The sequence below is a fragment of the Nothobranchius furzeri genome, chromosome 9 (assembly GCF_043380555.1).
Source record: "Nothobranchius furzeri strain GRZ-AD chromosome 9, NfurGRZ-RIMD1, whole genome shotgun sequence".
NCBI lineage: Eukaryota > Metazoa > Chordata > Actinopteri > Cyprinodontiformes > Nothobranchiidae > Nothobranchius > Nothobranchius furzeri.
The window spans coordinates 54,202,353-54,215,725 of record NC_091749.1 but is presented as its reverse complement, the minus strand read 5'-3'; the positions used below and the strand labels follow the sequence as shown (position 1 = coordinate 54,215,725).

Below are 13,373 nucleotides of genomic sequence, written 5' to 3'. Positions count from 1 at the left end.
CCCTGTTTGTTGTTTCTGCTAAATACAAATGCAGACAACTGCTGCACAAAGAAGAAATATAAAATTGTGTGCCATTTTGATGTTTTTTTTTTTCTTTTTTCATTTTAACTTCCAACAAAATAAAGGATAATGGAAATAGAGATGTTCAAAATTGGCTTTATTACCAATATCCGATATACTGATACTGTCTAACTCTTAATTTCCAATGCCAATATAAACCGATACCGATGTATGCATTGCCACCCACCCCACCCAAAAAGGTCAACAAAGTTACATATCTCCTATCATGCATGCTTACATTTTAAACATTATCTAGTAATATGACAGCTACTACTATAACTACAGTGTAAGTTTTTTTCTATAGGAATATGTGTCTTCATTGGCAACTTAATCTCATTTTTCCTGAGATAATCTTGACAAACAGTCTGTAATGCCTTTAGGCCAAAAATAATTATGTTCATGATTGGAATAAGTTAAATTAATAAGTTAATAAATAGTACAAGTAATTTAGTGAATTTTGTTTAGTATTTAAGAAAAGGTTTTAGACTTTGAAAATGGATAAAAGTGAGACACTCCGTTGCAAACCATCTTTGTTGAATTGTCTGTGCAGGATAGCAATAGAGTGAGCACTCTCACCTCTGATCCGTCTTTGACATATTTTCTCTGTTCTTGTTTGCATTTAGGCAGAAATGAAAGAATGAATGGCTCACGAAAGCGCTGAACGAGCTTTAGATATTTGTGCCTTGGAGAACATTCATTTTGTAACTATGGATGTGTTTAGTGAATGTTTGCACATGTTAAAACTTGGTTGATAAAATGTAAGCAGTGTACACAAGCTAAGCAAGGCTACCTACTAAGCATGACACTAAGATGTGTGTGCTAGTTAGTGATGTATTTTATTTTTCTGTATATACCAGTTATGGTGATAAAACTTTTATAAAGACCTTCAGTTAAGAAAAGCACATTTTAGGTAAAGATTCTTGTTTTTGTTTCAATTGTTTTCTCGCTTTCTAGAACCAATGATCTGTTTGAGGAATTTCAGTCTGGTTTTAGAGAGTATCACAGCACTGAAACTACATTAGTGAAAGTTACAAATGATATTCTCATGGCCTCAGATAAGAATCTTGTGTCTGTTCTAGTCTTGTTAGATCTCAGTGCTGCTTTTGACACAGTAGATCACAATGTTCTTGTAGAAAGGCTTGAACATGTTGTAGGGATCAAAGGAACAGCGCTAGGCTGGTTTAAATCCTACCTGTCTGACAGATTTCATTTTTTAAATGTACATGACAAATCTTCATACTCCAGGGTTACTTGTGGAGTACCACAGGGTTCAGTGCTTGGACCAATTCTTTTTACTATATATATGCTCCCAATTGGTAAAGCCATTAGACAGCATGGGATAAACTTTCACTGTTATGCTGACGATACTCAGTTATATTTATCCATTAACCCTGATGAACCTAATCGGTTGGGTAGATTACAGGCTTGTCTTGAGGACATAAAAAACTGGATGACTCTAAACTTTTTGCTTTTAAATCAAGACAAGATGGAAGTTCTCATCTTTGGACCAGAAATCCAGAAAAGGAAATTGCTTTGTCAATCACCTGACCTTAATGGCATTAAATTAGTCTCCGAGAACAAAATAAGGAACCTTGGTGTTATTTTTGACCAGGACATGTCATTCAAATCCCAGGTTAATCAGGTTTGTAGGGTTTCCTTTTTCCACCATCGGAATATTGCTAAGATTAGAAGCATCCTTTCCAGGAGTGATGCTGAAAAACTAGTTCATGCATTTATTACATCAAGACTGGATTACTGTAATTCATTACTCTCAGGAAGTCCACAGAATGTAGTTAAAGAGCAAGTAACGTCTAAATTAACTTTTTTTTGCTGATGAACTGTATAAATGAGTGTCTAATAGTGTTTTAAATGTGTGCATTCTTTATTTTAGCATTTTGGTGCATTTTCTTTAAAAATTAAAAATTCTGTCTAAAAACCACAGTAATGCGCCACCTTCAGCTGAAAACATAGAATTTTAGTCATTTTGAATAATTTTTAGCCAATGGCTAAAGAGTAAAGTACTACGTAAACCAGTAGAGTACTACGTAGCAGCTCCGTGCCAAAGTTATAAAAGCAACGAGCGTCTCGGCCACGCCTTGTGGCGAGTGGGAGTTGGATTTGCAAGCGAGCATAGGAGGTCAGCGGTAGTTCAGCATTAGCATATAGCATTAGTATATCCTAGTCTTTAGCATATCTTTTAGTGTTATAAATACTTATTTAGTGTTCGATTTGGCTGTTGGATATTGTAGTTTAGTTAGTGTTTGGCTGTTAGTGTAATTGGGAAAGTATTTCGGGTTTAGTGTTCCATATCGTCTTAGTATTGGTGAGTAGGTGTAGTGTAGTATGCTTGCGGTGACTCTGTGGGCATTTTACCCGCGATTCTGCACGCCTCCGTTTGAAGAGGGAGGCTGCCCACCGTGGCTCTTCCGCGATTTAGATGCAGCCCACCGACTCTGCTCCCCCACCACGGCGGGCTCCAGTCTGAGGTGAGTCAGCTAAATAAACGTTTTAACATCTTCTAAAGACAATTCCCTACCTAAATGCAAAGTCTGAGAGACGTGGTTCACTTCCTTTAGCTAGTCAGTCGGCAATTCTGCTACAGTGTCTCTAACTAACGCTGCACTAGTTGACAGACATCATTACAGCGTGAAATCCAGCTTGTGAACAGGTTCTGTGAGGAATTCTGTTCAGGAGGTCGCATTTCAGGCTCTCCACATCATATGTGACGGACTTTTACGTTATAACAACGATCACACACTAGGAATGTTATAAAGCGCCTATATAGGAGATTCTTTTGTATATTATCTGACTTTATAAACTCCCAACAACAATGTGCTTCTATTTTTTTTTTCAGGCTAAATCTACCCAAGACACTGGCTGTCAGACTGATTTAGCTGCATGAATGTACTTTTCCAGGCTGATGTGAAACCTTCCCTGTAGCAAAGGTGAATTATTTTTAATAATCTTCTATGTAAACATTTTATTATCACCTTCTAGTTTTAATTTGTTTTACAGATTATTGTTACACGGGATTTTATGCTCTTTTAAACATTTATAAATGTGCTGCTTCTTTGTTTTTGTACATAGCCAGCCAGAATGGAGTTCACAGCCGCAGTGTGTCTGGTGACCCACAGGGACCATGATGAAAATTCATCTTCCAGAAGGTCCCAGAGCGTCCAGACCCCCTGAAAAGACCAAGATGTGAGGTGTCTGCTGTTGATTCCAGCTTCCACCTCAGTGACAGTGCAAGCTCAGTGAACTGTTCAAGGTTAAAAAAAAATTTAAAAATTTCAGAATTTTTAAGATATTAACAATTAAATAAGTATGTGATTACATCATGACGGAGGCTACTGATTCTGCCCCTGTGACACTTGGTGGTGACGTGTGAGCTGATTCTCCTGGAAAATAACTTTTACATTAAATATTTTGTTTTTGCTATCAAAAGTAAATTAACTAATAACCTGCATTATTGCAAGACACTCAGCAAAATATGGACTCTACACCATGAGGCATGCACACATTAATATTCTATAAGAGCACATAAGGTGAGCAACACCACATATTGTACACTGTCCTGAATTTGTTTTCTTTCTGCATCTCATTAGCCTGGCTGATCACCTGATAACCCCTGTCATCTGGTTATGACAGCATGAGGATGTCCTCACACACCTGTAACCTATCAGCTCATCCTGCTGAATAGAGAGAGAAGAGACCACACCACATCTCCTGTTCCTGGAAAGCCTTCAGCCATCCTTCGATGACTGAGAACCTCCATCAGCTCTGTCTCCTGTCTGCCTACAATTATTATAATAAATATTGTGTTTGACAAGTTTTTTGTGCTGCCAAATATCTCATTTAGATTCGTTTTGATATTTTAATGGATAGTTATAAATTACATTGAATATCACATTTTTGTTGCATGTTTAACTAGCTATTGTGATAAATTAAACTAGCACCTCACTGTTAAAAGCTCGTTCTAATTTCAAGCATGTTTAAGTATTTATGGACATGAACAAAAACAGGAAATATATAAATTGAGATTTATTTAATTAATATAACAAATAAGGGGGAAAGAGTCATTGAAAGGCACGTTCTTCTGAAAGTTCCTGATCCTGATGACACCAGCAGAGGAGACCAGCTGCAGACACCAGAGGACCTAGAACCAAGAGAGCAGCTGTTATCAGTAAATAAATAAAGAAATCAGGGCAGTTTTAGTGGGCTGAACACATTACAGAATAATTTTCTCATGGGGTATTTTCATAACTTTATATGCAGCAGACTGTAACTTGAGCCCAGAGCTACCGGAGAGCTACTATCCAGCATGTTTCAGTGGATTTTCCTGCTTTAACAAGTTAGATTAGCTGTTAAGCAGCTCAGCTATTTGTTGCTGATTAAAACCAGGTGTGCTGAAGCAGATAAACCTCTAAAACATGCTGAATACTAGCTTTTTAGGGCCGTGGAGACAAACCCTGCAGCTAATCCAATGCTATGGCTAACGGCTACTTACCTTTCAGAGGTGATTCTGTTGGGTCGGTTCTGGGAGTTTCAGGCAACTCACAAGCTCAAAACAATAAGACTCAGGTCCGCTTGTCTCCTCCAAATAGACTTGGTCCCTTTCTTCTCGAGTGTCTGTGTAAGGAGGGGGAGAAACGTCCTCCACTTCTAATAACTGCTCAGAGTGAAGGGAGCTAGCTTCGTCTAGTTAGCCATCGTCTTCGTCACTGCCGCGGCTCCGCCCTCTCGGTCCTCCAGGCAACGCCTACTAATGTTGCATTTTTTAAAATTGATACGTGGGTGGAGAAGGACTCCGAGGCTCAATTGACCCGCTCTTTAAAAGTCTGCAGCTTGTCCAAAATGCTGCAGCTAGAGTTCTGATGAGAATTAAAAAGAGAGATCATATCTCTCCTGTCTTAGCTTCCCTACATTGGCTACCTGTTAAATAATTCAGAATAGATTTTAAGATCCTCCTTCTCACATATAAAGCTCTTAATAATCAAGGTCCATCATACATCAGTGATCTGATTGATCCATACGTTCCTAACCGAGCACTTCGCTCTCAGACTGCAGGTTTATTGGTGGTTCCCAGAATATCTAAAATTAGGATGGGAGGCAGATCTTTTAGTTATCAGGCTCCTCTCCTGTGGAACCAGCTCCCAGTCTTAGTCCGTGAGGCAGACACTTTGTCTACTTTTAAGAATAGGCTCAAAACATTTTTATTTGATAGGGCTTATGGTTAAACTCTGATTTTAGCCTAGATCTGGACAAGTGGGGGAGTAGAGGGAGGTGGAGTATACGGTCGGCCCTGCCTCCAACATGCCTCCATCTAAAAAGGCTAGGTTATCCAGAGTTATCTCTATAGTTATGCTGCTATAGGCTTAGACTGCTGGAGGATACACTGACCACTTTTCACACTCTACTACTTTCTTCTATAATCTGCTCTTTAACTGTATTATTTTCTGCAATTTCAGCTGTTAACTTTATTTTTTTCTCTAAGTGTTTTTCTCCCCAGAAGAAGCAACAACGATGTTCTGCTGAGCTGTGGTGGACTCATGGAGGGGGCCATCGTCTAGCACACTGCTGCTAACCACTTAACTTTCTCCCTCTCCTGATAATAACTTTTTGTTTCCTTGAAGTTGGATGTGCTACTGCTAGTTTACCCATTTAACAATAGATTCACTAGGATGAATACAATAAAGTTTATCTCTCGCCAAATAGAATATTTACTAAGCAATCACGGTGTAACCATGGACACATTGCTTGGTGTGTGTGTGTGTGTGTGTGTGTGTGTGTGTGTGTGTGTGTGTGTGTGTGTGTGTGTGTGTGTGTGTGCGCGCGCGCGCGCGCGTACTCTGTCTTCTCGATCCCCAGTGAGTCGTGGTGGATGGCTGCTTATACTGAGCCAGGATCCTCTAGAGGTTTCTTCCTGTTAAAAGGGAGTTTTCCTCTCCACTGTCGCTATATGCTTGCTTAGTATGAGGATTGCTGTAAAGTCACTGACACTAGTCAGTGACTTGATGCAATTTGCTGGGTTCCTTATATAGGAAACATTTTTTTCTGATTGGCTTAATGAACTGGCCTGAATTGGAATGTTTATTATGTGAAGTGCCTTGAGATGACTCTTGTTGTGATTTGGCGCTATATAAATAAAATTGAATTGAATAGAAACACATAGCTACATGCTAGGACAGCTTACGCTCACTACACAAGGCAAATTCCTACTTTTCACAAGTTGTGTCAAGAAAACTAAAATATCTCAATTACTTTACCTCAGATCTGTCATATTTTGACATTTTGAGAGAGAGAGAAGAATCTGTTTGATGTATAACATGTGCATAGTAAGTAAAAGCTGTGTTTAGGGAGTCAAATCCGACACGGATATTTTAGGATATTACATTTTATTAGTATCGGCCAATAATAATGGTAGACCGATAATATCAGACATCCTCAAAGGGAATAAATGTCAGTGAGTATATGAAAGTAAGCAAAAGCATTTCCTGGCACACAGCACTCATCTTGTGCTAAATTAAGATTAGCTTGATACCTAAACCTCCACAGTGTAAGGAATGGGGTGCTTGATAGGAAACCCCCTTGTCAAAGCCAAACCAAAGTCACTGTAGAGGAGGTCAAAGAGGACCATGTGGTACTGTTGTTTTAACAATGGCCTTGGTTGGAAAGCTAATGCGCTGTTCCTGAAAGCCCTGTGCGTCACACTCCAAGTGTCCATACATCAGACAGCCAATCTGGTTAAATAAAGATCCCTAAGAAGCTTTACTGTACCTAAGCTAATAATAGCTCCACCTCACAGAAATGTTTCAGTGAAGGAAGGATTGGTAGATGTTTGTGACACACTACCAAGACCATTGTGTTCTCACCGTAGCAACAGAGAAGAATCCGATCCACTGGTGGTGGTGGCATTTACCAAGGCTCTGACATAAAGCTCAACAGGTCTCTGGTTGACCATCCCACTGCCAGAGGATTTTCACTTATGGGATTATCTGTAAAGACTCTGTCCCTCCCTCCTATTCTCACTTTGAACCAAGTGTGTGACGATCCTGTGACCAGCAGTGACCCACAGGCCCACATTCTGATAAAGATCAGTTTACTACAAGTATAAGAAGTGTTTATATCTCCCAGAGAGTACAATATGCTCATCTATGCTGCAGGTTTCTGTTTATGTGCCAAAGATATCTTTGTTGACTTCTCCCTGCATGTATATACACGTGTCTATGAGTATAAACAAAAAGGTTGTATGAGAATAGGAGTGTGCCTCATGCATATGTTTGTGTGCTTTTGTGTACTTATTTATGCATATGTGCACATAATCTTAACATATATTACTTTCTTATGTTACTAATGAGCCCCAACATTATGTGATGCTAAGGCAGGATGGTAATATAAGCCAGGGTTCCCTTTTTGGTGGACAGGCAGGTTGATTAGAACAGTCTCTGCTTACATCCTTTGTACAGAAGGCTTTGTGTTTAGGCCAGTCTCCTCTTTCAACTCTCTTAAAAGCAGCTGATCAACAGGCCAGAGCAAAAGTGTGCCATGAAGCCATGCATTAGAAACATCACGTATAAATTATATTATACCTCAGATTAATAATCAAATCCTTCTTTAAACTGTTTTCTTATTATGTGTTAAGTAAATATAAACAAAATACAACTGACATTTTTATCTGAATCGGAAAGTTGCCATGGTATTAAAAATACTGATGCAATTTTTTTCTATAAAAACATAATAATGAAAATCATAAACAGCTAATAATGTAAAAGCAATAGTCTTTTTAATGTGGTTAATTAGACAGAAGTCAATAATCACTTAAGATCCCCCCCCCCCCCCCACAGATCAGAAGAAAGGTTTGAGTTCAGCTGAGACGATTACAGGTCAGACGAGTAATGTCGCTTTCACACAGGAAGCAGTGGGTGTAGCACACTGAAACATGTACACTAGCTTCCTTCCACACTAAGCCAAGATTATACTTGACTGTTGGTCCTGGCGGGAGCAAGATGTGACGTCAACAGAGCAAAGATGCATTTTACACCAGCACAAAAGATGTGCTCCACTCGTTTCAGTTATCTTCTTAAAAAGTAGGCAATGCTACAGAGACAATAATATTTGCATTTATTAACACCTGAGCTCACAAAGTTAAATGTAAGGCTTTCTAAGAACTCTTTGTCTGGCTAGTGACCTGCATTTCTTAACGGGGAATCTGTGACGCACTTGCACACACGTATTGTAAGCCTTGACCTGGCCCTTTGACTGTAATACTTACTTATTGGGTTTGAGCCAAATTTAATGGTGATCCCTGCGTCGTAGGCGGCTGCTTATGTAAATGTGACCGAGAGTGAGCAAAATGCAATTGAACAGTAAAGTGCAATTATAAGGGTTATCCTTATCCAGAGTCAATAAAATAAAATAAACATTTTTATTAGAATCCTATGACATGCAATAAACTGGCATTAGCAGATCTTTTCCCTATTATTGTGTACCCTTATGCCAGGGATATTTCAAAAAGCCTTTATGTGTCTTTACAGAAGACTCAGTTGCCAACACAGGCTTAACAATGGCAGACTAAGCCAATGCTAACATATGCCGGCAGCTAAATTAAGCTCCTAATTAACAATCTCATGCAGAGATAACATTATGGGATGAACAGAGTGCCAAGTAAACACCTGAACTAAATACCTACCAACACACTATGACTCTTTACAAACAAACGGAGTCTAGAGTCTATTAATTTGGCACTCCCAGCAAAGCTTATTATGATATGAATAAAAAGTAAACAGCAACAGTACACAGCCCTGTTAGTTACTACACCAAAATTTGTCTAGGACATAGGTATTTTGGCATCTCTCACAGACCTGTCTAATTATGTGCAAGGGAAAAAAGTGACAGAAAAATGTACTTAAATTTAAGTAACGACGAAACAGAATATAATAAAATTAACTAAATATACATTTTTACGTTAAAAATTAAGCTGTAGCGAATCCAACTAGAGCTGAAACAACCAATCGATTTAATCGATTATAATCGATTATTAAAATAGTTAACAACTTTTTTAGTCGTCGATTAGTTGTTTAATAATCACATTTTACCGCATAAAGTCTATTTTTAACCAAAATCTGACATTGGTTACAATTTGTTAAATTTGCCGCCAGTGTGTGGCAGTAATGAGCCACTGATCTACCAGTGGAGCCGTAGAAGAAGAAAGGAGCCAATAAGTGCCCTCGGTTTTCACGACGTAACACGTTACTGCCGCGCATCTTGCTGTGAGAGATGGCAGAACATGAAGAAATACGGAAGAAAAATAGAAGCGACAAAACTGAAGAGAAACCCCAGACAAAAACCTCACGAGTATGGGAGCACTTCACTCTAGATGCCATGAAAAGACGGGTGACCTGCAAAATATGCAAAAACCATCTAGCATGGCACGGAAGCACGACGTCCCTAAGTGAACATTTGAGACGAAAACATGTGAGGGCTGATGCAGCAGAGGAAAGTCCGGTAAGTCCGGTAAGTAACAGAAAATAAACAAGCTAACGCAGATCATATTTGGGAGCTGAGTTCGTTATAGTGGATGTTAAACATGTTTTTTTGCCGCGTCAGTCTACGGTGTTCTACTTCTGATTGACTAGATGCAATTGTGAATCTCCTCCGTGTTGTGTATCATGCGCTTGCCAAATTTAGCACGTCTGTTTATAAGAATGTTCTCGTTAAGAGAAAAACGGCACAAACCCATAACTATGTTCCTCATTCAGAAAAGGACAACTCCGCGGAGAAAAATATACAGACGAGCTGTGTCCAGGTGAATATAAAGCGGCATAGTTGTACGCTTTCAATTTTTAAATACAGGAGAAATTCAGAAAGTCTTTTTTTTAACTATTAAAAGGCTGTTTTACTGTCTAACGCTGTAAAACGCCTCACAACACATTTTTGTCAAAATAAATGATCACTGTATATTGTTAATTAATTCAAATAATGTAATATTGATTTAGTGTTGTAGTGTGTGTGCTGCTTTATTTTATATGTGTACTTATTTCAGTCTATTTGTGTTTCTTATGCAGAAAAAAACAAGCAACGATGGACAACTACATGGGAAACAAGACACTCACCCCCCAGCAATGCATACCACTTACAAACTCTATTCTAGATTCGACATTATTTTTTATGGAACTTACCTCTTATATTTTGATGCCAAAAAATTATTCTGGTCTGATATTTTGCACTGTTTAGCTCATTTTACACCGCTGACTGTGTTCATGTGCAATAAAATAGATTGCAGTCAACTGCACAATTCTCTTATGTTTTTCTTTTTCTTAACTGAAATGTATTCATTACTTGTATAGGTTAAATAGCTAAACAATAACAAACCGATTAATCGAAAAAATAATCGACAGCTTAATCGATTATGAAAATAATCGTTAGTTGCAGCCCTAAATCCAACATTAATTATATTAGAAGAGAAAATCATCCCTCTACTAGAGCCTTACTCTACTTAAACGTCCTGCTTGAAAAATGTGCCAAAAGGAGGTATTGCCTGGCAGGCTGAGATGATGGAGCTGTGGCAGCGACACCAACAGCATCCCAACCACGCACGTGGAAGGTTTTCCGCTGGAGAATCAAGCCGCTAACTAGGGCTGGGGGTAAACGATTATTTTTAAAACGATTATTCTGACGATTATTTTATCGAATAGTCGACTATTCTAATGACTATTTAGAAAATTAATCTAATGATTATTTTTCTATTGCACAATTAACAAAAACCAGAAAATCTCAAATAAATTCCTCAAAAAAATTGATAAATTCTTACTGTAAGAGAATAAACACTACAGGCCTTCCATTTTGTATAACACTGCTTTTATTGTGTTGCGGTTGGTTATGTTCTGGTGACGTGTAGAACTTGGGAGTGCAGGCTGCTGCCTGAGAGGTGGTAGAAGATGGAGTGTCTCCATGCTGCTTTGTTTTGGTCACTTATGTGCGTGAGGCGAGTGGTCTTACGGGTTAAACCAAACTCAGGTGATATTTTACACTAAACCGAAAACCCACAACACTCTAAATGTAATAAAAAGGGAGATCTACACCACAAAAAAGATTAACTCTAAACTAGGGTTGTCACGGTAACCGGTATAGCGGTAAACCCCGGTAAAAAAGTTGACAATAAAAATAACCGTCCAGTTTTTAAAAAACTATATTATCTCGGTGGGTTTACCGTGGCCGCGGTTTCGGCGCGATGACCCTTACCAGCCACCGTCGCTTCAGCTGAAGTTCCCGCTGCGCGCACACGCACTTTTTAATTTGCAACGGCACCAAAACTTTGAAGCTGAAATAATGGCCGAAGGAGGCGACGGCAGCGCCCAGGACATCCATCAGCCCTCAAAGAAGACTAAATCGGAAGTATGGGCATATTTGGGATTTCTGAAAAATGCTGAGGGACAGTTAATAGAAGACGGCTATCCCGTTTGCAGAACGTGCAGGAAACAAGTGTCTGCAGAAGGCAGCAACACTTCGAATCTAATGGCACATCTGCGTGACGATCACCCACGTCTCCACAGCCAGTGCAAGGTAAGTTAACATTAGCATTTTAGCTGAAATGCATGACGTGAGGACTTTTGGTTGAGGGAGAATGCAACGAGTCACTACATACTGCAGCCGCAGCGTCCTCTGCCAGCATTTAAACCGTGTCACGGACACGCTGTTGCTGGATGAAGCATCTTATTTGTTGATGATGAAGAGAAATATACAATTAGTTCCTTGTCATGGATTTGTTTACTTATTCAATGCCATTTATACTTGAACATTTGGATTTGATTACATAGTGTAGTAGTTATTTTAGTAATTTGTTTAAAGTGGATATTTATTTTAAATACATATTTTTTAAGGTTGACTTGTACAGTGCTCAAGTCAAGTGTGGACTGGAGTTTTAGATTTTCATTTTGATAATGAAGAAAACAAGTATATGAGAAAACAAGTGGTGTTTCTTTGATTTGTTTACATATTGTTTATGTTTTGAATGTTTGGATTTGTATAATTTAAACCTGCACTGACTACTGTAACAAGTTCCAGAAAAATAAGCTATTTGTTCCTTTACTTGTGAAAAGTTGCACTTTTGCTAAGGCTTTGTGTTATTTTAGGTTTAATAAACACTGTTAAACCTTTTCAGAACTATTTCAGTTTGTGTAGAACAGGACTATCAATGCTTTCTGAACATATGCAACACCGTTTAAAAAATACCGCGATAATACCGAAAACCGTGATAATTTTGGTCACAATAACCGTGAGGTTAAATTTTCATACCGTGACAACCCTACTCTAAACCAAAACGTAACAGCTTATCCCAACGCAAGAAGCTGTTAGCGAAGATGCTAACAGTAGCTTTACCAACATTAAGTTCAAGTTACCAAGTTTAAATAAACCAAAAACACCCAGCAGCAAACAGACCAGCACAGAGGAGAGACTGCTACCACCAAAACAGCTCTCCTCATGTCTGAAAGAAGCTCCTTAATGAAGGGAGAAACGCTCCCGGTGATTTTCTACATCCGCGATAGACACGAAGCAGCGCGTCTGACCCCGGAAGTTGTTGTCCGTTGCCGGGAGACGAAGGGGCAAAACAGGAAAATAATCTAGTAGTGGACGGACGTTGTTCCGGGTCTTCGGTATTTGGTGGAGATGTTAGTGAAGGCGGAGAAGAGGGCGAGCTAGAGGAAAAACAGGCAGATTCCTCCTCTATTTACAAACTCCTGGGGATGCAACAAGTGGGCGCGGTGCGTCAACTTCCGGATCTGACGTCGACAAATTTTTAGAATCGAGCCGTCGACTTTGTCGAGGCTTCGCTACAACCCTACCGCTAACAAACACAAACATCCAAGCTTAGACAAACAAAAGTCAGCACGTTTTCTAGTCTGAAGGATTTCCTTCCACCTCTTTCACCCGAGGAAAAGACAGGAAAGGGAGTAAGGTTTTTGGAAGAGGCAAGTGGCCATGAGCCGTATCGTTTTGTATCGGCTCCAGAGGCCACCAGGGTTGTGCCAGCCAGATGTGTGGCAGGTACTCGGCTGCTTTTATACGCCACAGTGAAAGTGAAGCTGACATCACACTGTGCCAGCTAATGTCACGCAGCACTGCTTGGCCAGAAGCAATGGCCGATTCAAATCCAAATGCAGTGCAGACTTTAAACCTGCACAAGGCGCTACACTGGTGGTTTTAAGCAGAATAAATAAGATGCACTAAAATGCCAAAATAATGACTAAGCATGTGTACGGCACTACTAAACAGTCGTTTTTACAGTTTATCAACAAAAAAGTTCATTTAGGGTA

The 13,373-nt window shown here is 39.3% G+C and overlaps 1 protein-coding gene and 1 long non-coding RNA gene across 2 annotated transcripts in view; one reads left to right on the top strand and one right to left on the bottom strand.

The window, feature by feature from the left end:
* nfatc3a (nuclear factor of activated T cells 3a) overlaps window positions 1-13,373 on the bottom strand; it is a 75,585-nt gene that overhangs the window by 46,219 nt on the left and 15,993 nt on the right.
* Window positions 178-4,554, top strand: LOC139071806 (uncharacterized). The gene is made up of 3 exons (XR_011521623.1): window positions 178-3,005; window positions 3,148-3,328; window positions 3,666-4,554. It is a non-coding gene; the product is annotated as an uncharacterized lncRNA (long non-coding RNA).